This window comes from Sebastes umbrosus, chromosome 14, assembly GCF_015220745.1.
Source record: "Sebastes umbrosus isolate fSebUmb1 chromosome 14, fSebUmb1.pri, whole genome shotgun sequence".
NCBI lineage: Eukaryota > Metazoa > Chordata > Actinopteri > Perciformes > Sebastidae > Sebastes > Sebastes umbrosus.
This window is the reverse complement of record NC_051282.1, coordinates 26,981,780-27,009,139: the sequence shown is the minus strand read 5'-3', so window position 1 is coordinate 27,009,139 and position 27,360 is coordinate 26,981,780. Positions and strand designations below refer to the sequence as shown.

Here is a 27,360-nt window from a genome sequence, read left to right as displayed (position 1 = left end):
GCAACATTTTAAAATTAGACGACAAAATAAGACATATTTAATATATTTTAATTGAATTCTTGATCCCTTGAGATCAACGTCTCTATCTTTAAACATAACCTTGAGGTATAGTTCAAGATAACGAGGGGGGGGTGACGAGTGAATGATTTGCAGGGAAGAGACGAAGACAGAGAAAGGAAGGAAGACAGACAGGAGCCTCTGACAGATCCCTGTGAGTTGGACAGAACAGGACTTGTCCCATGAAAGGAGCGCTTGTTATTGTTGATGTAGCAGACAAGGTGACTTCTGCCCCGAGCGCAGCTAAGATTACCAAACTGTGACTCCGAGCCTGTGTGTTTGTGTGTGTGTTCATGGTACTGAGACACTGTTTCCATGGAGAATATGTGTCAAAACAGCGCCGCTATGCTGGGTTTGGTTGGTGGTCTTCAAATGCCAATTACACATGTTGTCAGAGGTAAGAGCTAAAAAACAACTGCAGGTGTTGAGCTGAGAGAATGTGCATGTTTGTGAACACAATATGTAAAAGAGGAGCAAGAGGCAAGTGGAAAGGGGGCATGTAAGTAAGATAATATGCTGGATTTTGTTCACATTGTACTCAACGCTGTGCTGCTATTGAATCAAGTCATAGATGTGCTGTTATTGTGAAGGTGGGGACAAAAGAAGAGACAAGATGCGCAATCACCTAAAGTGAAGTGTGGTTTCTGAGTAACCAGTTCTTTAAAAAGGGCCCTAAAATCATGCTATTTAGAGCTTACCTTTCAGATCCTAACTACTTGTTACAGTCAGTCAGTAAGCCCCTTAGTATCTGTGTACTAGTAACACTGAGTTTTCCCCTAAGGCATAAAGGTCAGCGATGAAGTTTCCACGGAGCAGGAGCCGTTGGCCCCTCAGCTCACTGCGTCTCCCCAAATTACTGTTGTCATTTTTCTGGCCACACGAACCCCGAGGAGCGTGGCTGGACGGCTGCGCATGGCAACAGGACAGAGGCTTATTTTCTAAGGCTTAACACTCACAACCTCTTTGCGCCGCCTCACTCTCGTGTCACTGTTAAATGGCCACAGATGACAAACTGTAAAAACAAATGTGGAGAACTCGAGCTGCCATGTTGCGCCTGAACATGAGGTAGGTTACAGGGTAACATGGCTTGGCTCTGTACAACCTCCATTGACATACAGCTATGTTTCAGTCCAATGGGCACTTGCCAAATCTACAACTGAAGCTAACGGTTCAGGCTGTTCCCATACACCGTTCGTAGCTATACCTACAAAAAGTAATGCACTGTAATTCGTTTATATCCCACGATCAATTGGATGTAATCCACGTAATCGTGAAGCAGGAAGTATTAAGAGCGACAAACGCTGCGTAGGGAGGAGGTCGCGGTAGATGGGTGGGTCAAAAAACATTGGGCTTTCGTCCAGGAGACTGATGTTCATACCACGTGTAAGTCACGTAATTTCCGTAATCAAGTAACGCCATTTCCACAACCTTTTAATAAACCTAACTAAGTAGTTTTGTTGCTTAAACCTAACCAAGTTGTTTCCTGTGAAGATGGAAGTTTATTTTGAAAACACTGTATGCATGTTAAATTGTATCAATACACGGACGTCAAGTATCGACCTTTTATTATTTAAACTATTAATCTCTTAACAATGCAATGAGCTTAAAGTGAAGATACTGGTGTCCAATGAAACTCAAAAACCTAATGAATCCATTGGTACCAACTATGTCATGTTAGCTTGTCGGGAAGAACACTAAATAACGCTCCAAAGTTACGCTACATTTTGTCAAGGAAAACCTGGAATGGCCATTTTCAAAGGGGTCCCTTGACCTCTGACCTCAAGATATGTGACTGAAAACACTAAGATGAACAGAGTGAAAACTAAATCTTATTAGATAAAACAGATGTTGACAAACTGCATAATTAGCAGTTGAAAAAATGTAATAAATCACAATATATCAGATTGTTTATAATCGCAATAATGTTTAAAGTGGCAATAAGATTGTACCGTGACTTAAGTATCGGGATAATATCGTATCGTTGGACCTCTGGTGATTCCCACCCCTAGAAACTGACGTGCTGCAGGACATTCGTAGAAAAACCCACGAAAAATGAGGAATAACGTTTCGTAAGATATCATAGGAACCGTTGTATGAACAGTTGGACGAAATAGGGATGAACAATATTAAATCCAGCTTGAGCTCATAGAGGGTAGCACACATGTGGGCCCTATCAATTTCTAAGTAAAACCCCACTTCCATTTCTCTCCTTACGGACGTCACTCTCGCCACACGCCCCGCCAAGTGGTTTGAGAATCGACAGCTGAAATGGCTGAACGGAGGTTCTGGTTAAATTTAAACGGTCACGAAACATTTCAACACTGTTTGCTCTTCGTAAATCCTCTCCAGGTTGCTTCTTACTTCGGTACATGTGGAAAGTAAATGACACACATATGTTAGTTTGTTCCGGGTGCAGTAGGAGATCTAAGGACAGAAGAAAAAATGGAGGATAAGGGCGTTCATTGTTTTACTGATTTTGGTTCACTCCCTCCCTTCCCCATGTGAGTACTTTGATTGTGTCTTATCTTGTTTAGTAAATATAGATATGTAGAGATGAGACGCTGATTTTAAGATGGATCATTTCTTTATCAGCAGCCACTCGGGGCAGTGACTAAGCACATGCAGCATCTCAAACATCATGTCATACCGTGGTTGCCTGGCAACCTCACTGTGACAACAAGACTCCAGGATGTTACTGCGCCCGCCCAACTGATGTTTACCAAGTAATAGATGAGTAATACAACATGCATCATTTTCACATTTCAAGGGCCCTATTCCCCCCATCCTGACGATCGTCAGCAAAGCCCATTTTTTGATGGGTCTAAAGATTATCTTTCCAGATATTCCTGTGGTGTGAGGCATGTTGACAGTGTTTTTTACATCTCCTGATCTGCTCGAAAGTCCATCCTTGCCGCACCGATTTCAAATCGTAAATATTAAACATGTTCAATATTTACGATCGGATATCCTGTTGAACCCCGAGGACAGCCGATGACGCAGTAACTTGGGAAAGTATGATAGCAAATTGAGAACCAAGCTGACTGAAGTGGAAGGACAACCATGGCAACCGTGGCTAATGCATGAGCTAATGCAAAACGCAAAGCAGAAATGGAGGACCAACTTGTTGATTAGTGTTTATTTAACATGTCTTCCTCCATGACTTCATCCATCCATCCATCCATCCTTCATGAATTTTCAGCATCAACATCATCTAAATCTTCCTGCCCGTCGTCCGTCATGTTTGTTTACATTAAAGTCACGTTTGATTGCGAGATTTTGCAAGATTTCCTGTTTGTTTTTTTTGAGTCGGGACTCTCTTGTTGCTCATGAATGAATCAGTTTTGGCCAAATCGTTGCTCTCCACACACTATAGGAACAAAACTGTTAAATTCATCATTACATGTCGTTATATGTGGAGTCTCACATTTTCCACATCTGTTAATATTTGAAACATCTTTTAGTGTGGGCCAGCCTTTAGAAGTGTTATTAGGCAGGTTTTTATTTTTTACTTTGAACTGAAAACATAAAGATGAAATGGATAAAAAATGCTCTCCTCTAAATTTTGAGTTGGAAATGAGATTCTTTCTCAAAATGTTTTTCCGCCTAAATGTAAAGCTCAGGCCAAGACTCCTGTGCTGGAACCATCCCTGCCAGTGAAGGAGAACAAACTATAAATCATAGGCAGTCTTACAGGCCACACCGGTGGTTCAAACCAAGTTTATTGTTTCTCAGCTACGAGGGGGCTTGACACTGTTACATATGTTGAGAACGCACGCCGACATCAAATCACGGTTTTAAAAAGGAAATCCTCAGATGTGCACTTTTGCTCCTCTCTCGGGGATGATATGTCTTTGTCCATACCGGCGTTTTATCTGACACCATCTGTATGCAATGCAGATATTTTCTGGCTCCTGGTGTGCTCCTAAATAGCTTTATCCACTAAGACGGATTAGAAAACACTCTACTGACCTGGCTCTCACACACGTTCCTAAAGTTACGCTACCAGAGCACTGACAGAGTTGATAATAAGTCCTGGATTGAATAAACACTTAAAATCATGACTCAAGATCATTTTTCAGCGCGCAGTCAGCTGGTATGCCTCGTGCAGGTAACTGAACTCATATATGCCTTGATAAGTCCCTGCAAGTGAGACCGTTGAAAAATAGCCCAGATGCATGAGAGAGGTCCAGAGTAAACTAAGACCTCCAAAAAAAAGTGATAGATCAGAAAAGAGCGGGGGAAGGAGAAAGGCTAAAGTCATGCGCGGTATAAACAGACACGAAGATAATTCATTGCCATCGAGCCGTTCATCACCGGCACCGCTGGACGATTTCCTTCCAGGGGCAAGACAATGCAAGAGTTGGTACTCTGACCAAACTAGGAACGAATTGAGCTCTGACTATTTTAATCTGCTCAAGGTCTGTTTGACACTGGAACTGCTTTTAGGAGCAACATGTGGCGTCTGATTCATATTTCTGGCTGCCAACAGGAGATTCCAATTGTGTTCATGTAACACGCAAGAGTAAACAGCACAAAATCTGCATCATCACTTTTTTTTTTGCCATATTCAGTCATGCATCAGCATGACTATCGCTAAGCACCAGATGAGTGTGTCAGAGTGATGTCTGTGTCTAATAAGGCCCTGTTCAGACCTGGCATTCACTTGCGTCTTGGGTGATCTGATTACAAGTGGATAGCTTTAAGTACGTCAGTTCACACCTGGAATCAGAATGCGTCTCCACACGCGTCTTGAGTGTCCACTTGTGATTGGATCCCACTTCCCCGCTCTATATGCAAATAAACACGTAGTAAACACATGACGTAATATTACAGGAATTCAGTAGTAATATCCTACATGTTCATGAATTTGGGTACATTTCATTAACATAGAAGTCTACCGTCGGTCCCCACCGCTGACACCGCTGACTTTGCCAGGCAACAGCAGCAAACAGAGCTTCAGAGCCGGGGATGAGAACGAGCGAGCGGGTGTCAGCTCTGTGCCGAACACCGGAACAAAAACACTGAAACATCACGTGACCACAGTGGGCGTGGCCTACAGTACATTACATACAGTGTCAACAAACCAAGCCCCAGGGAAGAGCGCCGGTCGTTGATGCCAATTTTCGTAGTGGCCAAACGGCGTTACTACAACGTCCGTGTCCGTCACGTGATTCCAGAGTTATTCCAGAGTTATTTCCCCTTCCTTCGTTCATGTGAATGAGACACAGACCGAGGCTGGAGCGAGGGCTGGGTCACCCTAGATGCAATAGATATCGAGACATTTCACTAATACCCAAAAATGTCAACCTGCTGGTGGCAGTCATGGGATCACCGTTTCATCATCTGGGGACCATAAATGTCTGTATAAAACTCCATAACAATCCATCCAAAAGGTAATGAGATATTTCAGTCTGTACCAAAGTGGTGGACCAACCGTCCAACCAAAATTGCCTTCCCTAGAGCCATGCCACTAGCTTTGCTAAAAAGGCATTAGGACTATACACATCGTTATCCTGCCTTTAGACCTGACTATGGAGTGGGGAGGACAAAAAGACAAATTACTCCTTGAGGGAGTCAATAAAAAAAACACTGAAAATATATCACCTTTCTGTGAACCGGCTCTGGAGCAGACAGGCTTAGTTTTGCCATTACAGCATCCCTCAGGCCTTTCACTACGCTGCCTGAGCCAACCAGCTTCAGGGCCGAAGGCAAATAAACCGGCCTGACGTCTCTCGCTGCAGACAGCCATGCATGCTCCATAGATCACACTGCCATGATGTCATCCTTCACCCGGATATGAAGGCACGCGCAGGTTTGAGCCTTTTGACGAAGATGTCATCGGGGCTCGGCGGCTTGAGCGATAAAAGTGCAATTGAGGATTAAGGGAGGGGGAGGGGGTTTGAGCTGGGCCTCAGCTCACCTTTTCCCAATAAACAGCGTTCCAGCTTAAGGAAGCGTAACGCAGCCGCCAGAAAGCTATATTACTGCTAACACCCCGGGGCAGCCAGAGGACACAACATCTGGACCTTATGTGTGTGTGGATATAAATGTTGCCAAACAGTATCTCTCCTCTGCAGTCTTAAATTGAACTCAAATCCCATTCACCTAAAGCCCCCACCTTTTACACACAGGCTGCAAATCGATCACGACACACATGAAAACGGGGAGAAAAGGAGAGGGAGAAGACGAGAAAGACAAAAAGGAAAAAAAAGACAAATGTTTTCCTTAGCAGCCGAACAAAGGATCCAAGCAGATGGAATTCACACAGAAGGACGGACGGAGAGAGGAAAGAGAAATGGTTCATGACTTGACAAAATACGCAAAGGACTCGGAGGTGTAAAGAATCAGTTACACCTGTTTGAGTGGCCGACTCACACACACACACACAATAAAGGGAGTATAGAGGAAATTACATCTGGGAAAAGAATATTACCAACACACAGGTGTCTGCTTGAAGATGTGGGAAAATAGTTTTCAGTCTGGTAAATAGTCAAATTGATGAGCCAGGTCTAATAACTATAGAAAGGGAACGCTCAAGAAGAAGAAGAAGAAGAAGAAGAAGAAGAATGGTAATTAGGTGATGATTAGTAAGTAACCGTATTTGAAATTTCTTTGATATTTACCTCAAAATGTATCGAAAATTACTTTATTATAAATATTATTTAATAATCCTATTCCGCTATTTCCCAATAGCTGATAATTTTATTTTTTTTAATTTTATTTTTATTTTGGAAAAGCATTAATTTCACATTACAGAATCAGTATTACTGCCAACAAATTCACATAACACTGTGAACATTTAAAACAAAACATTATGCAGTACAATTGACAACCAGATTTGTGCCTGATCAGAAATGTCTTCTATTAGTAGAGCAGCACACGGCCGCTTCTCAAGCCTGAGGGCCCTATTTTAACCATTAGATGCCAATTTAGCATATAATTATTAAATAATGTTTATAATAAAGTCATTTTCAATAGATTTTGAGGTAAATATTGGGGTAATTTGGCAGAAATTCTTAGGTTACTTGCTTATTATCACCTAGTTACCATGACCTGTAAAATGAAGTGTTACCGAAGAAGAAAGCGTTGACAATGCTGATCAAACCCGAATGACACCAGGCGAAGGTTTACACTTCGGTTAAACACGGTGCAGACCGAAACGTAGACACAGGAAAGTGCCAGTCAGCAGTCTGGCCAATTATGGTTTTATAAGTCTATTAAATATCCTCTCCCAATATAAACAAATGAGTATCACTCCATCTCCTCCTGTCCTCCTCCCTCAGCTATTTAACTTCTGAACTCCAACAGACGGAGCGCACATCTGTGTCACTCACAGAGAATGTTGATTCACCCACCAGGACGAATATCAGGTGTCTGTATGCACATATGGGAACTATCACAATCTCTGAATCTCCCTCTATCTCTCTCTCTCTCTCTCTTTCTGTCCGTCTCTCCACCTCTCTGTGTATCAGCTCGATGGGGGTGTAAGTATTTGACAATGAGTGCCAGTGGTGCAGAAATTAATTTAGTGCGCTGGAAGATTGAGTGCTTATTTTCTCAACTTCATCCAGTCTTATTCTACAGTATAATGGCAGATCCTCCAGTCAGATAATGTGTGTTTAGAGTAGATTATTGTCAATCATACACTCCCGCTCTGAAATATTCAACCTCATTTGTCATTTCACCTCAAGTCCTGTTTTTCTAACAAATTATCAAAATGATCCGTTGTTGTAGCCGGTGCAGTTTGGCTTTTTTAAAGGAATAGATCCGACATTTTGATTGAAATACGCTTATTTGCTTTCTTGCCAAGTGTTCGATACCACACATATCTGTTTGTTAAAGGTTCTCTACATGATATCCAGAGCATTAACATAGCAGCAAACAACTATTTGCTATGTAAAGATATAGAGGAGTAATGTCTACCTGAGCAGAGAATGAAGTCGCTCTCCCTCTGTGTGTTTTGTAATCAGATCTTCTCTGTGCTTTGTTGACATCGCACGGCCGTCTTGCACGCGTATTTTAGTGTATGTTCGTACATGTGAGCGTGCCCTACTGGCTAGCTCATGGTGAGTGTGAAACGCTGAGTAAGATATTTTTAGTCAACCAAAAAGGTTATAATTAACTTTCATGAACTGAAAACACACTGTGAAAGGGTTAAAGTTGTAAGACGAAAACACGGACAACTCCCAGACCGGACGACACCGTGGTAGCGACCTGTCAATCACAAGGTAGCCAAGCCCTAAAGCATCCCCTGCTCTATGGTCTATTTGACTCTAAATGGGACCATAATTTACTAAATGAACATCATGCTGTATTGAAGAAGACTTGAAACTAGTGATTGAGACCATAAACTCATGTTTACAATGTTTACTGAGGAAATAAATCAAGTGAGAAGTAGGCTCACTTTCTCATAGACTTATACAATCAGACTTCTTTCTTGCAACCAGAGGAGTCGCCCCCTGTTGGCTGTTAGAGAGAATGCAAGTTTAAGGCACTTCAGCATTGGCTTCACTTTTCAGACCCGGAGGTTGTCCACTGGCTGTAACTCATTTAAATTTGATGCCTAGACTTTTAAACTTTTAATGATGAATATGTATATTTTTTTGTCCCCGCCTTGTAACTCAAATCTATGGTAACAAAAGGAGTCTGTTTGCTTCTTCTTGCTTTGCTGTGTGGAGTCTAACAGGCAACACTACAAGCCCAGCTGCAGCCACTCATCTCTTCAACCTGCTCCTCATTTTCGCCTCTCTCCGTTTTTCCACTCTTCTCAGAGAATCATCATTCTTTTCCTTTAATTTCCCCTCCACTAATCAATAACCGTCGCTCTGCAGCTTTCATCACCGCTGAAACAGACTCCCTCTCTCAGTCTTTTTATCCATGGCAAATTAGTCTTTTCAGCAATTACTAGGTTTTCTTCATCCTGTTCTGTCTTCATGGCCCATTTAAGTTGTGTTTCTGAGTCAGGATTCACTATCTTGAATGTAACTCTTTACTTTACAGAAGCAGGCGGGCTTCTAGAAATAGGATAGAAGAAGAGAACTGGAGGGGGGTCAGAAGATGGAAATCAAACCAGCCATTTTATTCTTTCATTTAGCTCGGCCGCCTACCGCCACTTTTTCTCTCCGTTAATTGGAACCATCTTACATTTCGCTCATTTCTCCAAAAAAAAAAAGTCCAGAAGCCACAAGCCCTTCTCTTATTTTTCCATACGTCTCCTTCCTCTGCTCTCTCCCTTTCCTGAAGATGAAAATGAATGTGCAAGGTCAGAAACTGGGCAGGGAGCGCAATCTAAGGAAATGACAACACGGAGTAAATCCTAAGGTGCAGCTGTAATAGCATAAAGCTGAGGAGTGACTCCACTGACACGCAGGGGTCATACATGTTGACCTCACGACGGATGAACAAGACTGTCAGCGTATGCAGGACATGCAATTTCAAAAAATACAAATACACAATAACCAATGTGTACCTTAACATTTCAGCTAAGTATGACTCCTACTGACTCACTCCCACACTGTTACTGCCATCATCCTTTTTTCATATTTGGCTTGCCTGCAGTCATTCTTCCCCCCCTTGTCTCATTTCCTTTGTGTCAGCAAATGAAAAGCATTGTGCAGTAAAAAACTAGCTGACATGTGAGCCAACAGGCCTCTGAGCACAGATACGGGGCCAGGTCTAGTCTACAGACACCAGGCCAGACCTGCTGCAGCCCCCTGGGGAGGGACGAGTGATACGAACTGGACTGATCCCCAGTTAAATATAGATTCAGCTAGAATGAGATATCCAGAAGTCTTCTCTCATTTTGCTTTTCTATCCCTGCACTCTTCCTGTTAGCCTTAATGGGAGCAAGCGTGGAGGGATAAAGATAGGACACGGAGGCGGAACGAGAGATAAATAGTGAAAAAAAAGAGGTGAATAGTGCACCCTTGGTTTTACAGAAGGCACATCAATCTTATGGGGATCGGGGGGGGATTTCCTCAATTTCATCCTACACACTCCCTAAATACTTCATATCCCACGTATCACATATCCTATATTTCCTTTATCTAAGGTGACAGGTGCAGTGCTGTCATGGATGTTTTCCACTGTTTCACTTTTGGCCTCAGAAAAATCAAATAACCACAGATCCCAAAGCCACATTTACCCATAAATAAAGTCCTTATTTTCACATCTGCAGATTATTATCTCAACCAATCGTTTAGTGTATGAAATGTTAAAAAAAAAACACGCCAACCAGAGCCCTATACGCGACGAGAGAATCACAGGATCAAATGTTACACAAGAATCCATCTCGTCAGGCTTCAAGTAATGAGTTTGTGTCCGGCTCGCCAGACAACGGACCAATCAGCGTCCTGTGGGGAGCTACTGTAGCTACGGGCGTGGCTTAGGTGTGTGTGAGACCCGGTGAGACAGCAGTGTGAGACGACTGTTTGTTCAAAACAACAATGGCGGCTCTTAAATAGGTTAGCGTAGATAGATGCTGCAATAGCGTCAGTTATATCAGAGCTGGAGAGTATTTCTTCATTGAAAGAAGAGCAAAGAACTGCACTGAACGGGTAAAGTACGCCGATGTTTTGGCCTTCAGTCACATTTGCTTTCGTTAGTTTGATTGACAGATGGTTCATCCAATCAGCTGCCAAGTGTTTTTTTTAAAGCGCCTGTCCTTTTCCAAACAGTTTCCAATGACGGCTTCTCAGATGGTTCTGTGAAACACACCATCTGACAGGGTCGGGTTATAGGTGACGTCTTGTTGGACCACCAGTCCAAAACCCAAAGAAATTCTGTAGTATTCAGATACCATCACATAAGACTAAGAAAAGCAGCAAATCGTCACACTTCAGAAGCTGGAACGAGACAATTTAGTTTCTTGAACAATTGACCCTTCGCTAAGCCCCACCCCTCTGCTGCTACTCCGTCAAGCTGTCAGAGCTACTATAGAGCCACACTGTCACTAACTGCACTCCCTGCATAAATATTATCTAATTTTTGGAAAAACGAAAAAGCGATTTCAGAGAGAAGCAGACAGAAAGGTCTACAATATGCATTTGGATGATATATCAGGATGTCAAACTGATTCAGCAGTGAAAACAGCTTTAAAAGATAAAGACAGAAGCTAAAGCCTACAGATCACAGTGTAAAAAAAGAACCCCCATTACCTGGCGATCGAGACAGGAGACAATGAAATTAAGTAACAAAACTGTTCAATCATTACAAAGCAAAAGCAGCATGTGTACGCATTCAAAATACCTTCAGTAGCTAGCGTAGCATAGTGCTAACCCTAGTTAATGATGTGAATGATGGTGCAAACGCACTCTGCTAGTCATTTTACAAACATATCTCCTTCCAACCTCTCTAGATATAACAACTATCACTATCACACATGTCCCAGGCACAACGCTTAACCATAACTAGCTTGAAATCCACAAAACCAGCATGAAAATGAAGAAAATCTGAAATTATTGCATGACAGTCTATGAAGCAGAGCCAGATAGTTGTCGGACCCTGGTCGAAGCTGGCCCATGCTGCGCTATGATTGGCCTGTCTGCGTTCAAGGGGCGGGACTTAGCAAAGGGTCAATTAATCAATTATCAAAATAGTCTTCATTTCCTTTCAATCAACTCATTGTTTCAGCTCTACTCCTAAGACTCTCTACAAAGATATCCTGAATCTCTGTACCAATAATTACACGTTTCTGTCCAGAGAGCTGGCTCGACTTCCATGAAGACTGATCGCCACTGACTGCCCACCGCAAAGACGTCACCCTATGTTTTAAGAGGGCAGGAAAAAACACTGGCCCCAGGAATCATTCTACCCCATGGAAAAATAAATCAAGAGGGGCAAAGAGGTAGATGGAAAAAGGGGCTTTAACGAGAGACCAGTTCCCTGATGACATAGTGAATGTCCAAGTGTTTGGAAGAAAAGTTGTGAGAGTGAACGGGAGAAAAAGAGAGCTATCGTAAAGGTAAGAAAGATATTTCAGGGCTGCATTGATGTATAAGACGTGTGGTTTGTCCATGAGGCAGGAAAGAAGACGTATGTATAAGCGCTCTGGTAGCCACAGTGCAGGAGACCCCACTTTCTCACCGGTGTAGGCTTTCAAGAGCTGGCAGTACGCGACCATACCTCCACTGCTGCTGCAGTCATTTGTTTGCTGCTGTCTCTGTTCTATCATCATTTAAATTCATATACTTTCCACATCGCCTAAATGACAGTGATCGATGAGGTTGAACGGATATACGCACGGCCAGAAAAACAAGTTTAAAACAGTGCAATCACTGCGTATCGGAGGTGAAGAAGTAATCTTATCCATCACGTTGAGAAATCTGAGGGGACAGGTGTGAAATCCATTAGCCAGTGCAGGTTGCTTTCTATCCACTCACAATCATTCACTCAACAGATCTAACCATGGATCACTTGTTTTTTTAATTTTGCTTATTTTGGATGATTACAGACATCTGCCTGAATATAATAGATTGATGGAACACCCAGGAAACGGGCCAAAAGCAACCAGGAAAAGGGCCAGCTAAACTAGTGGTGTAAAAATTGAATAATGGGAAGTAAATAATCCCTTAATCCCATGGTTGTTGTCCAATATTATTGGTGGAGTCATGAATCACACATCAGGATGTGCCATAAAATCTTTTCCAAACTCATATCGGACTCCTCCCAACTAAGTTTCGGGTGCAGTGAGGCAGATTTGCATTGTGATTTTTGGTCCTGGCTAAGCGAACAAATCAGTTTAACTGCCCTGCTAAAGTGAAATGAAACACTGAAGTGGTAGAGAGGCTGTGATTATTGAGCCACGGCGCTAATTGGGCCGTGTGGCAGACAGAAATCCAGCCAGGCAACCCGTGCCAGCTCGGGCTGTGGTCAGCCCTCTCTGGGGCCTGAGGGGGAGGGGGACAACAGATTGGACCCAATCACACCGCACTGTGTGGGGACTGGCACCAACTGTGCTGTGCCTACTGGCAGGGGCCTCCAGTCTGGGAAAACTACCCAAGGTCGTGGAGGCTGGTTTTGGATCGGAGCATCACACAGAGCTGGTCGGTTCCTGGAACTAACATGATTAACGGCACCACTGAATCGCCCGATTCTGCGCTTCGGTCCAAAAGAAGCACTGGAGAGCCAGAGGAGATTTCAACTGCATGTTTGGTGATCTCCGGGGTTTTTGGATGGTTATTGTGGTTGGAGGTTCAAGCAGTGAATATTCTAGAGATGCACTTAGTGGCTACGGTCCTTTAAATCCAAACAGAGATCCACGGGGGCAGGACAGGGCACTAATGACAGAGGAAGGAGTGACGCAGCTGACGACAGCACCCGGGGCTGATGAGAATCTGCACGCCAGACCTGCTCCGTAAAAACAAAGGGATGATTCTTATGAAGAGAGGGTGTGTTGGAGCAACGCAGCACACAGCTAATCATGCCCACACTGTTGGAGACACCATGAAGCCCCTCAATCCCTGCAGCCCGACCCAGCCCTCCGGTGCCTGTTGTCATTTATCTGCGACGGATACAGTTGGCTGGCTTTGCTCCCTCCCTGAAAACCACTTCACAGAGGCTTCACATCTTCAAAGTACCCCCACGCTTTTGTATAGAAGCATGGATTGTGCACAGTGGGATTCGCTCGGGAGGCACATGTGTGCAAGGCATGTCATGTTCATGTAATTTGTGCGTAATCATGAGACCCTGTGTAAATACTGGAGGCTATTCTTTTGTTTTACAATCCTTCCTTAATCTACTATTTCTTTGCTGTAATCAAAGTGCGATATTAGAACTTTCCTGCATCCACTTCAAGGAGAAATCATTCACATCAACGAATGGCAGAAAAACAAGTTTAATGTGATTACAATGACAGCAGCAGGTGTTAGCCTAAAGGGACATTAATGTGCGATGATATCAAGTATGTAACACGCAAATATCTTTATATCTTTTAACCTCTGGGTATCGTTCCAATACCCACAGCCCCCAAGTGTTGACCCCCGGCTATGTGCAGCTGACAGACAGCTTGATTAATTACCTCATCTTCACTATGCCAACAAACAGCTCAATCTCCTGCTGCTGCTCGCACTACGACAGGCCCTCCAAACGCTAACTTTACCCCGACACTCAACAGCTTCACTCAGGGAGAACTATTTAGCTCTTGCATGAAACCACAAATTGTAGCAGAACCTGTTGTCTTAAGAAGCTCAATTAGTAAAAGATGACCTAAGTTAGCGAAGTTTTTTTTGTTGGAAAAGGATGTGGCATTTATAAGACATGTGTGAGCCAGATTTCGGGGGGCCCCTATGCTCACACAGAAACAGTGAGCATAGAGGAAAAACATTCAGCGCAAATGCAGGTATGCAGCTGCGGCTCATCGACTGAACCACAGACACCCAGTTATTCCCCTTTACTTTAAAACACACATCGAATTTACTTCAAGGTTCATAAAACACAAGGTTGAGTCACAAATATGTAAATGAGCTCTGATCATGACTGACTGATGAGTCAGTTTGCTTGACTTTGGTAAGTTGATTGAGATTATGTAATATGGAAAAATAGTCAAGGTGGTAAAATAAAAAAATAAAAAAAGATTAATCTTAAATTGAACTGCGTTTGGGAGTTTAAAGGGCGGGTCCATCTGCGTTCTGTTATGTTTTTTTCAAATGGAAACGCCCACTCAGCCGTTGCAAAAAGCAGTGACGTAGGTTTCCAAAGTAAGCTAATCAATAAGGTAATTAATAATGTACACGCTAGCACTAGCTGAGTCAAAGTTTGCTGTGCTAAGTTTGGTGCGGTTGTATGTATACTCTCGTGTTCTGTGAGGTTAAATTACTGCTTTTGTGAATGGAGTCTGGTGGCTTTGAAGAGAGCGATATAACGGCTTCAGTTCCCCGTCGTAAGGGGCCTCCTGACGGCGAGGTAAAGCGGCTGTCGACAGGAGCAGCAGAAAAACATATTTTGGCCACCAAAAAAAAAAAAAAAATCATTATCAGTTTAAGTGTACGCTATATTTAGAATATTTTCACCGCTTTACTTGCTGTGGGAAAATAGCATTTTGACGCTAAAAGATACATACTTGTTGTGTTGAATGTTCAGGTTTGAATACATAAGGAACACCACTTGGAAGCTACAGAACAATATAAAACCTAAAAAAAATAAAGATAATGGACTCGCTCTTTAATAAGATTATCATATTAGCAATGTTAACATTCACCAATGATTTATGGTTATAATTTCTTCCAGTCAAATACCACTTTGCTGTTATTCAGCTTGATGTGTTCTGTTATTTTGCCAATTATCTATAATTATACAATCTTATTTTTTTCACAATATAATGTGTTTGATATTACATTCAACAAGCATGTGGTAAAGAATTGGATTAAAGATGTGAAAATTGCGAAGTGCTTTGGCTATTTCTAATAATTACAGAAGATTGCTGAAACAATGGAAACTGTTACGAATGCAGTTATTTGTAGACCAACTCAAATACCAACCAGGTGATATACAACCAATAAATGACTTACAGTAATCAGTGTCAGACAGGATTTTTCAATCTAAGACTCTGTTAGTAGGCAATAAGTCTTCTCTTTCTGTGGGAGCATGCTCCCCGGTTAGTTGTCTAACTGAGAAAAGTACAGCATGAATTCACCAGGCTGTCTGTCATAAAACTCTCACCTCTCACATGCAGCACCGCCGTCTGACCTCTTGGCTAACCACCAGTACGATTAAGCTATAGCACATGGAGGATAATGGAAATCGCGCCAGCGTTTGGTCAAACTAAGGTCAGCTAGCCTCGACGCGGATGGAGCCCACGCTGCACTTTATTTCCCTCGGGGCATCTCCGAGGTTGGTCTCAGCTGTGACTTGTTCTCACTCTGTCCTTTGGGGGGCTACTGTATATGGATGTATATGTAGATCTCATCTGACAGTCTGACAGGTTCTGCTATATGCTGCTTGGTCTGATTCAATGGAAAGATCAGTGTGCATCTCTATGATTGTTTTTTACCTGTATGTCACTATATGCACACAAGCCTTCTAATGTATTTAACTCACTACGATGACCAAAAGAGGTCTGATGCACACAATCCCGCTACACTTTTGTCCAATCTGTGGTCACATTTTTAAAACTCTAAACACAATAAGTGCAAAAACCATCTGTTGTGGATCATACCACTAACACAATGCATGTTGTTGTCGAAGAAGATCAATAACAAGCCAATTCTGGCTGTGAAAAGGCCAAAAAAAGACTGAATTCTACGTGCTCTTGTAACACCTCATGGAATGAAGACTTTGGCCAAGTTTAAAGTAAAGACAGAGACACAATTTGCTTTTTTTTATTTTTATAAAATGGGTGATGTAAACGGAGCGGTGCCGACGGTGATTAAAGCCACATTGTAGTTCCTGATAAGTGAAGTAGAGATAAAGAGGGGAAACTGAAGTGAAGGCACATGGGAGCTGTGAGATGCTGAAACTGTGCTGATGTCAATGTTGTGATTCATTTCTTATATTAAATCAATCATAAAGTTTTTCTTCTCGCATTCAAATAATGATGACAGACACATCCCAAAACAAGTGTCTCCCATTTACCAAGTAACAATTACTATTTCATCATTGAATCTTCCAGCTCCTCGTCCGTCGACTCTGACAAAGCCACTAATCCCCCCTGATAATGACTCTTCACTCTCAGGATGCAGCAGGAGAAAAAAAAACAGCTAATCGTCATCAATTTTTCTGGCTCCAGGTGTCACCCATATGTGTGCGTAGGGCCGTAATTAGTTGAGTCCCGGAGCAGCCAGCGCACTAATGAGGCCCCCGCTCACAAACAACGCACACATGTGAGCAAAGAGCTCCGCCGCTGCCAGCTGGCACCCACTCTTACCCCTTTCCACCAAAGAAATACTTCAGCTCTACCCCCAGAGCACACACAAAAACCAGCCCTGTTGATTTGCTAAAGCAGCTAAAAAAGCCCTTCAAACTCCAGACCTCAGCCCCGTCTCTTTCAAACCTGCACTTCTTGACCCCTTCAGCTACTTTTCCAGCAACCAGACTGACCGACATTCATTATCCCATCCCTCTGTTTATACCCACACGCACAAAACATAATTCAAACATGACATCAAACCCAACCCAAGGCAAGATTATCTCTTAGTTTACAATGAAAATAAGCACATAGTTGAGTTAAGTCGTAAAAACTAAGCACTGATGTATCAATCGTAATTGAGACAGACTCCGTCCAGTGCGGCAATGGAATATCCAGATTGTATGCCACTGTTTTGCCCAGCTGTCCAGGACAGCAGAAATCCTGTTCCCTCATTAGGAAAGACTCCTCTCAGCTCTGCCAGAATCATTCAAACTATAACGAACACTGGCAGAGGGGCGGCCCGTAACACAGGGAGCTGAAAGATGGAGCGAGAGGAGAAGAAAGACAGAAGTAAAAGGAGGGAGGGCACAACATCTGGGCTGAGTTAAACACTGGCTATTGAACCCAGCAGGGTCAGTCAGAGAAAGATACAGGCACAATACACCATGCATGGGGGTGTTTGGGAAAGAGGGTGAGTAGTAGGCGTGGTAGTCGGTGTTACCGGTGTTACCTGTGTTACACAGTGTTCGGGCACACACCGATTACATTACCTGCCCACCGCCCCCACCGCTGTTTTGTCTTTTTTATAGAGATAAAACCCAGTTAGTTAATTTTTGCGTATCAGCGCTGTGTTATCGATAAATAATCGGATGGCGGACGCCACAAACTGAAAGAGAAAGTGTCTGCTCCGTACGGAGTCTCAGCTCAGAGTAGCAGGAGTCAGATTTACACACTGGATGAGAGAGAGCTGACAGACAAGACGATGGCGGATTTAGTGTCAAAGCGAAAAGCAAAAGCGCCTATTTGGCAATATTTTGGCTTTTAATCCAATGCTATAAGGGAACCGTAACATTATTGAGGCAATCGCCGTGCAGAGGACGGAGTAGTAACAGCATGTGTTTGCGGCGCAGCAGTGCCGGGTGGAAACCTGCGACCCCGCAGCGAAAGCTCGACCGGAGAGGCCAGACACACAGCCTACCAATGCAGTAATGGCAGCTTGTCCAGAGGGACAGAAAAAGACGATGTTAAAGAAGAAACAGAGCTGCAGAGATGAACTCATATTGGTATTTTAACATGTGCATAAATGTGTTTTGATGCAGCAGGTTGGAATGTCAAGCCAAGCTCTGACTAATAAGAAGTGACATAAAGGTACATTATTATCAGCCATGAGAAGGTCAAAGGTCAAAGGGATTTCAACGGTTAGATGGGGATCAACCTACTAATTGGCAGTTTGACCTTTGCACAATTAAAGACACATTTCTTACCAGATGTTTTTCGGTCTTTATTAAAAAGCCCTGATATTTCTACAAGCAGGGGAGGATGTGAGTGCATCATGGTGCTGCTATGAAGAAAATAAAATGTGTTTATATCTTATCTTGCACTCCTGTGTTACTGCTGAGATGAAATATTATGAGGAGAATGCCGCTGTGTGTACAGAGGAATATTTCTGCTATGTCATGTTTACATTTGGAAAAGAGAAATTGAGGTGAAACACGTATTCAGCAGTACAAATCTGTGTTTAACAGCCACACCACACATGCAGGAACAGTGTATGAGAGACTGGCCATTAAATCACATGTTATCACGCATGGTCTTGTTCCAGCCAACGAGCATGAGGGTCGGGTATGTTGGCTGCAGGAATAGTTTTTAAAACACAGAAGCATTTTTGGCTCGCTTTCAGTTAACCTTATTATGCAGTTTGTGTAGCTGGAATGTGGAGCCCAGCGTTGAGTTAAGGTTGTGGCATATTCTTGGAGAAAGCCCCCCCCCGTCCTTTACCGACATTATTTTTCACATTTCATAATGTTGACTCTGTATCCCTGTGGTGTTAGTACTAGACGTGCGCCAAACTCTAAACAACTTTCATTCTGCGGGAAGTATCAAAATCTCATTCTCTGGCAAGCGTTGACATTATGTGAGAAGAAATCATTTGTTGGTACAACAGAATACTGAGCATTTTTGGGACTGAGAATGGAAATTCCACATGTGTTGACATATTTGAAATACATTAAAAACATTTTATGACATTCTTTTGAGCCCTGATGGATGAATGTGTCTTTGAGCTCGCCCTCAACCTGCGGCTCAAATCTAAGAGCCTGCAGCCAGTTATTTGATTAATTTGTGTGTTATTATTTCAATTAAAATAATTACTCTATAAAACGTCTGTTAATCGTTTTCACGGCCAGCGCCCACGTTTTGTAAGTGGCAAATTTACTTGCGCCCATGGGCGTGTTGCTCTTAAAATTAGGTGTGGTCAGGCGTATTGTTGGTGTATTGCTGTCTTGAGGCAATAAAAAAGCGATTGTGCCACTGACCAACAAAAACCTGCTCCAAAGTCAATGACGAAGTGTTTTCCTGCTATTTAAAGGGTGCATTATTCAGATAGTAACACAAACACTTCATTGTCTGCATGCTGGTGAATCTTTATGCACTCATTTGTGGTGGAAATGTTTTTATTTATGTTGAGGAAAACACAAAATCCTCTGTCTCACTTACCTCACGCATGTATTTTCTAACAAGATGTGTCATGACGAGTCCAAGAATACGTTTTTTTTTTACGCCTCATGTGAACAGTGCACACACTCCTCTGTCTGCGTTCAGTGTGTGCAAGTGTAGACGTAGACTACTTCAAATTTGCAGGCCCTCTCCAGCTAAACAGCGCCGGTTTGAGGCAGATGTCTCCGTGTATTACGCATCGCCTCACAGGCAGTACCCGGCAGTAGGCGTGTGCATAATGCAGCGTCAATGGACGACTACATGGAGTGCCCTCTTAATCAGTGAAGAGAGTGTGAAACTCATCAATTTAAGACAATTGTAGGGCTGTACCGAATAGTCATAAGCTTCCGAGCTTCATTCATAACGTTGACATTCAAATGCTAAATCAACATTTGAATGCTGCGCAGCTTCTTTTTTTTTTTGCATATCTATTCATTCTGTTTAAACCCGGTATTACTGCACAATTGCAGATACATTTTAGGCTACACTAATATAATTATTATAATATTTGTAGAATTACATTTCAGTGGTGGCTGCGCTGTTTCCAACTCGTGAGATCCAAACCTTTCCAAAAACACCAGAGCTTTGTTAAGACCAAAAGTCAAACTTAACTTAAAAGTTAGATGTAATAATTTATAAAATTCACAACATGTTTTTAACAGTTAAGTAACTATTAACTAATTATTAATTAGCTATGAACTAACTATTGACTAATAAACTATTAACTAATAACTAACTTAATTGAACTTACTATAAAGTATGAACTAATAACAAATTAACTAACTATTGACTAACTATTAACTACAAACTAACTTATTACTAAGTAGTAACTATGAATTAACTAATAACTATCTATGGTATAACTATTAACTATGAACTAATAATAACTATCTATTAACTTTGAACTAATAATGACTATCTATTAACTACAAACTAACTTATAACTAAGTATTAACTATGAATTAACTAACTAACTATGAACTTATACTAATAAGTAACTAACTGTTAACTATGAACTAATTTATGAACTAAAAGTTATCTATCTATTAACTAACCATTAACTAACTAATAGCTACATATGAACTAATAACAAATTAATTAACTATTTACAGAACTAACTAATACTCACTAAGCTCACCATGACCGTCGGTAGTTTATCCTGTAATAACAAATGTGAGCATGGACACGCATCTACACCTGACCCCACTTCTCAAACACGCCCCAACCTCTTTTCAGATCATAAGAATTCAAAGACGCATCGATAAAACAGGCGTATAAATGTAGTTTATTTTGCCTGTAATGAGAAGCATGGAGACACACGCACACACACGCACCTACCAGGGAGTCCAGTCTGTGTAATTTATGGCAGGATATAAAAGATGGTATGAATGGCTGCTCTCAGCCACCTATAGCAGTGAAACCGCTGTGCTTTTCCTTGGCCCTGCCCAGCGCTCCCTCTTCAAGTCCAAACCCATTCCAGCCCGTGGTCCTCTCTAATTTCACCCAAAGCAGCAGAAGCTCGAGCTGAAAAAGAGGAATCTGGCCCCCGAGTTCAGCAAACTATTCCCTTTTCCTGTCTCCCTCCTCTTCCAGCGACCGCAGATCGACAGCTATACGGCCAGCGCTGGCCCAAAACTATGAGGGGTATTTTCAGCACTGTAATTTGAAGCACACATGGTACTATACACACACTCGCATACGGAACCACACACTCAGCAAATACACAGACATTGGGGACAGATCAGAAGAAACAATAAGAAAGGAGAGAGGAGACACAAATGCCCGCTGAGGCACGTGTCCTTACATCCATAAAACTGCTTGTCCCATTAGGAGCAGGTCAGCCCTTTTTTCTCTCGCTGTGTGCCGAGTCTGAGCAGGCGGGTAGCTCAGTACAGGAAAGCAGGGCGGCGGCCTAACTACATGGAGACGTGAAAGAAACTCATCTGAAAACAAGAGGCCAGTGTAGGGATGTTATGGCAGCGAGGGCACAACCCAGAATAGCAAAGAGAGTAAAACACAGCTTTAACGCTCCATATAATGTTTATCTTTGGTGCTTGATGATTCAGCACGTTGTTATCCTTCACACACTGTGTCTGATTTATATCTGGAAACAAATTCAAATGCTTTAATTGATTTGGGTCAATTTTAATTATTTGAAAAGTTTTGCCACACTAATAAGACAACTTAATAGCACTAAGTTGTAACTCTTAACGCCTTTTCTTGATTTTTGCTGGTCATGTGTACACCGCGTACTGAGTGCAATGTAAACGCATCCGTGTAAATATGCTTCGCTTATCGCTAGTGACGTAGAATAAAAAGTGAGTAAGACCGCTTATGGCAGGTGGGAGGGGAGGTGGACGGATCCAACCAACACAGGACTTTCAAAAAGGAGACCGGTGTTTTTTTGTAAGTTACATTAGTGACAATTGTGACATCACTTCCGTAGTTATGGTACATTGTTTCCGTACGTATTTTACTTAGTTTACGTTACTTATTTTAAGCCCAACTATGATGTTTTTCCTAAACCTAACTATGTGGTTTTGTTGCATAAACCTAACTGCAGACATTACCGTAGTTTTGTTGCATGGCGTATAAACAACACGAGAAAATCGGCGTATAAATAACGCAAATTTGTTTTAACGGCACTAATTTCTTTAACGCATTTTCGCAACTTGCGATTTTTAGGTTGTAGCGGCTTCAGAGTGAAGATACTGGCATCATATGAAACTAAAAAACCCTAAGGAATCCATTGGTACCAACCTTGTCATACTAGCTTGTCGACAAGGAGGTTAAATAACGCTCCAAACTACATTTTGGCATGGGCATTTTCAAAAGGGTCCTTTGACCTGAAAATGGGTTCTATGGGTACCCACGAGTCTCCCCTTTACAGACATGCCCACTTTATGATAATCACATGCAGTTTGGGGCAAGTCATAGTGAAGTCAGCACACTGACACACTGACAGCTGTTGTTGCCTGTTGGGCTGCAGTTTGCCATGTTATGATTTGAGCATATGTTTTATGCTAAATGCAGTACCTGTGAGGGTTTCTGGACAATATTTGTTATTGTTTTGTGTTGTTAATTCATTTTCAATACTAAATATAAATACTAAAATGCATCCTCAGGACACATGTCGTTGTAATATCGGGCTATTTATACGCCTTCCCATGAGATCGGGTTGGTTGGAGGATAAATATAAAACATTTGTTGAAGTGCCCGATTAATGGACAGACTGGGGGGAAGAAAAGAAAGTCGTGCAAAACAGACAACAAAACAAAACTCAAATCTGAAATTCAATCCGCTCTTCAGCGAAAGGATGCCACATGTACGCACATGCACTCTCCACGCGTGTGCCAACTACCTAAATACAACCGTCTGCATGCTCGCGCGCGTACATACACACTTGCACTGATTACAGATGCAGTATATACTGCTCCTCCTGTCCAAGACCTTAATTACCCTGCACAGTCTTATTTCCCATAAATACAGCGAGGGCAAGGGCTGTAATTAGGGCCTATATTTACCCCACCTGGCTAGGGGAGAACCCAGTTCAGTGCTGGCCACAGGGATGAGCCAGCCCCACTCGACTACGCTGCCATGGGTGGAAGCAGGAAACCAATGGACGCTGGTTTCTCAGTTTTCAGGGGCTGGATCCTCGGAGGGTTGGGGGGCATGTAGGTACACCTCCTGCCCAAATAACACAGACTAGCCTCACGGTGCATTCAGGGTTACCATCCCAGCTTTTAATGTAAAAAAAACAAACATGTATCAGCAATAGCATGTAACTTTACCAAGGAGCTTTGTCTCCTGAGTAACACTTTGGACTATGGGACAAACACTAATGATGGTACAAGAAAAGCATGGATAAAAAACAACATTTGATGGAAATAAAGTAGGGCTGTCCTCGACCAAAAAATTCTTAGTCGACTAACACTCATTTTGTCGACGAATCCATTAGTTGATTTAATCGACAGATCTGTGAAACTGAGTTTCTCGACAAAGAATCACACAAAAGCACCACTCTAAATCTGGTGTTTACCAGAGATGTGCTCATAAGTTTCTTGGAAATAAGTCATTCAGCATGAAAAATGACTAATTGACCAAAGAAATCTAAGTCAACTGAGACCAAAACGACCGATTAGTCGACTAATCGGCTTAGAGGGGGGCAGCCCTAAAATAAATACAGTAAATAGCACATATTGCATGCAACATCACAGGTACCTTTTGTCTCTGATCTGGTTGTTTTAAGGGCTGGTCCGAATCTAATACTTTTGGTTAATTTTCTATTTAGTCTGGTTCGGTTTCACAGTGCACAAATTAGAGCTAACCAAATTTTTAAAATAAGTTGATGAGGGGCGTGCACGAAGGAGCAAATTGATCTTTTTCATCTGTAGAGCTGCCACTTCTATGCAGGGAATCGCGGACTTTGATACTTTCACTCGGCACTGATTGACAGCGCACTAATCCCTTCTCCTCCAGTTTATGACTTTATAAACGTTACTATTTTGTGTGTTCTCTTCAGCCCAGATGTCAAGCAAACATCGGACTTCTGCAGATATCCAGGTCAGTCCTCTCTCACTCATGTCAACCTGTCGTTTACCTGTGTCCATCTCAACAAATGCCCACACAGGCAGCCTGCGTTTTGGTCGCTTGGAAACAATCCGAGACAACCTCTCACAAGCGGTCTCGGACGGGTCGTTTTGGTCCGCACCAGAGAACGATTACTGAGTTCATAACCGCCCAAACAAACTGCACAAGAGTTTGATTAAAACAAACTAAATGTTGGCTTGTGAAAGCGCCCCACAGCACCCTTTGTTTGTGTATTACAAGAAAATATAAACACTGCCACCTCAAAAAACAAAAACTACGACGTTACACTGTAACGCTCTGCAGCTGGCGTGAGATATCCTTCCCCCAGCGATTTTTTCGGAGAAGACTTGCGGCTTCTCTTGATGAGGACAAACTGACTGACTCTCTCAAGTGAGGTTACAAATGTAAATAGCTTGGACACTTCTCTGCCCGTCTCTGTTTACTTTGTGGGCAGGTTGGCTTTTCCCTCCCATCACATCACATCTACAACAACAAACTGATCCAAAAACTGCAAACTGGAGAAAATGGCAGTGACCCTCGGATCACGCATAAGCTAACAATTTCGTGGAGTCTTCTCGTAACCGCTGATACAATGTGAAATGTTGTGTTATTATGTTGTGTTTTATGGTGTTGAACATTGCTTTGCTGGTCCCGTGTAGAAATCAGAGCTTCACACTCTTCTATACATCCACATTACTGGCCTCATCATGTTTCAGTGTGTTTAGGATTCATCGCCCGCACCCTTTAAACCCTCCTTCAGCAGATGGGGTGTTAATAGGAGCTGCACGGGCTCTCCCATTCTCTAGAGAGAGAGAGAGAGAGTTGAACATCTGAAAGCTGTCAGGGTGAGGCTCAGAGGACTCCAAACTGAAGCAGGACTTTGGCTATTTCAGAGAGCTATAGAGAGAACAAGCAAAACTAAAAAAGGGAAGAGCAACCCTCTAATAACTTTGATCTGGCTCCTAACTCTTCTCTGGTTTGAGGTGGTGAAGCCATGTGTGGGGTGCAGAGGAGGACAGGCGTGCTGACTCAGGTTTCTCCTCTCGTTGGTCCTCCTCTCTCCATGGCACTGAGACCAGAAGGATTAATGAGAGAGTGGGGAAGAAAGAGAGCAGAGAGACTGTAGCAGACTTGGCTCAACGGTCTCTCTCTGTCCTGGTGGCCCAGCGGTCTAAAGCCTTTTTTATTTTTATTTTATTTTTTTACACCACAGACCATTTTTAAATTGACAATTTTGCTATTAGTTTTGCCATTTGTCTTCTTGTGGGCTCTGCCTTGATACCGAGTTTGAAAATGACAGAAAAAGAGAAGAAGAGGGAGAAAGACAGAGAGAAAAGAGATCATACAAAAGAGAGAGTGGCCATAAAAGCGAAACTGAAAAACTTTAATTGGCCGTCTTTCATTGTGATTTCTTATAAATAAATAAAAGAAAATAAACATAGATCTCTCAGCAACACTCAGGTAGTGTCCACACACACAGACAAAAGCTATAGAGTGTTTCAATGGAATTGCGTTGCTAGGCAACAGCTTGGGTCCATGTTTACTTCCTGTCAGCTGATGTCATTCACATACACTGCAACAGGAAATAAACTAGGACACATTTTAGAACTGTGAAATGGTCTATATAAAAACATTTCTTGCGGTCTGGTGGCAAATATTCTGTGGCCCAGTACCAGTCAACAGCCCACAGTGGTGGAAGAAGTATTCAGATCATTTACTTTATTAAAAGTAGCAATACAACGATTTCCATTTCAAGAGCTGCCACTTCTATGCAGGAAATCGTGGAGCTTAAAATATTGCTGTCAAAGTGTTTTCACTTCGACTCGTCACTGATCTACTGTGTACACGAATCCCCTCCAGTTTCCTGAATGACTTGTCAAACATCACTATTTTTGTGGACTTCATTGATCATATTCTTTAAGTTCTCTTCGGCCCAGATGTCAAGCAAACATCGGACTTCTTCAGAAGTCCAGGTCCGTCCTCTCCCACTCATGTTAAAGGTCCCATATTGTAAAAAGTGAGATTTTCATGTCTTTTATGTTATAAAGCAGGTTTAAGTGATATATAACTACTTTGAAAGTGTCAAAACATTCAATCCATGGAGAAATACACACAGCCCGTATTCAGAAACTGTGCGTTTGAAACAAGCCGTTAGGATTTCTGTCCATTTGTGATGTCACAAATCTACAATATATAGACCATTTCACAGTTTTAAACGTAAACACACTAAATGTGTCCCAGTTTATTTCCTGTTGCAGTTAGTGTGTGAATGACATCAGCTGACAGGAAGTAAACATGGACCCAAACTGTTGCCTAGCAACGCAATTCCATTGCCATTCCATGCTGGCTTGTGAAAGCGCCCCGACTCAAGTAAAGGTAAGTAGATATGTATTAACAGCAAAAATGTACTTAAAGTATCAAAAGTAAAAGTAAGTTATATCATCAAATATTATATTATTTTAAAAGTGTACAATGTAACTATAAATAACAGATACATGTAGTTCAGTAAAAAGTAAGTACAGTACAGGCAGTCCAGGAGTTGGTGTGAAGCACATACCTAAAAGCTGAAACTTAAAACATATTCTTGGATTCAAATCTGCCTTAAGACCTTTGTAACATCATTCCTCTCTTTCTCCCTCATAGGGCCTGTTGCTCACCACTGACAGCGATCTAGTGAAGTTAAAAATTGCCATAGACTTGGCTGGAATGTCCCAGCAGCCCACCACCAGTAACCACTGGGCTCTTACTGGAGACTGTTTCAGACACACAGACTACCCAAACACTGATTCAATCTAAACTAATGAGACCCTTTGGCTGCAAAAAGTAATTTACATCCAACTTTAGTGCAATTTTATTTGAATTGCTTCAATTTGTCATGCTGAGTGGCCGAGGACTGGGGATAGCATTTATTCGGGTGATGTGGAGCGCTGCTGAAAAGCTGCGCTTGATGTTTGCATTGTCTGGTGAAAAAAAGAGACAGAGCCTTTACAAAGGAGAAGAATTCCAAAACAGGCTGCTGAAAAGCAGTGTGTTACAAAGGACTTCAACACCGACACACCTGATGTAAACATCAAGGTTCAAACACTGGAGAGGAGCCAGCTGACTAAGCTCAAGTTACTTAAGCAAACACGGACGCACATGCGCTGCACTCGTTT

The 27,360-nt window shown here is 42.3% G+C and overlaps 1 protein-coding gene across 1 annotated transcript in view; it reads right to left on the bottom strand.

Annotated features, from left to right (window-relative positions):
• The window catches only part of coro7 (coronin 7), a 136,258-nt gene that overhangs the window by 92,442 nt on the left and 16,456 nt on the right, over positions 1-27,360 (bottom strand). The gene's annotated exons all lie outside the window — the stretch shown is intronic.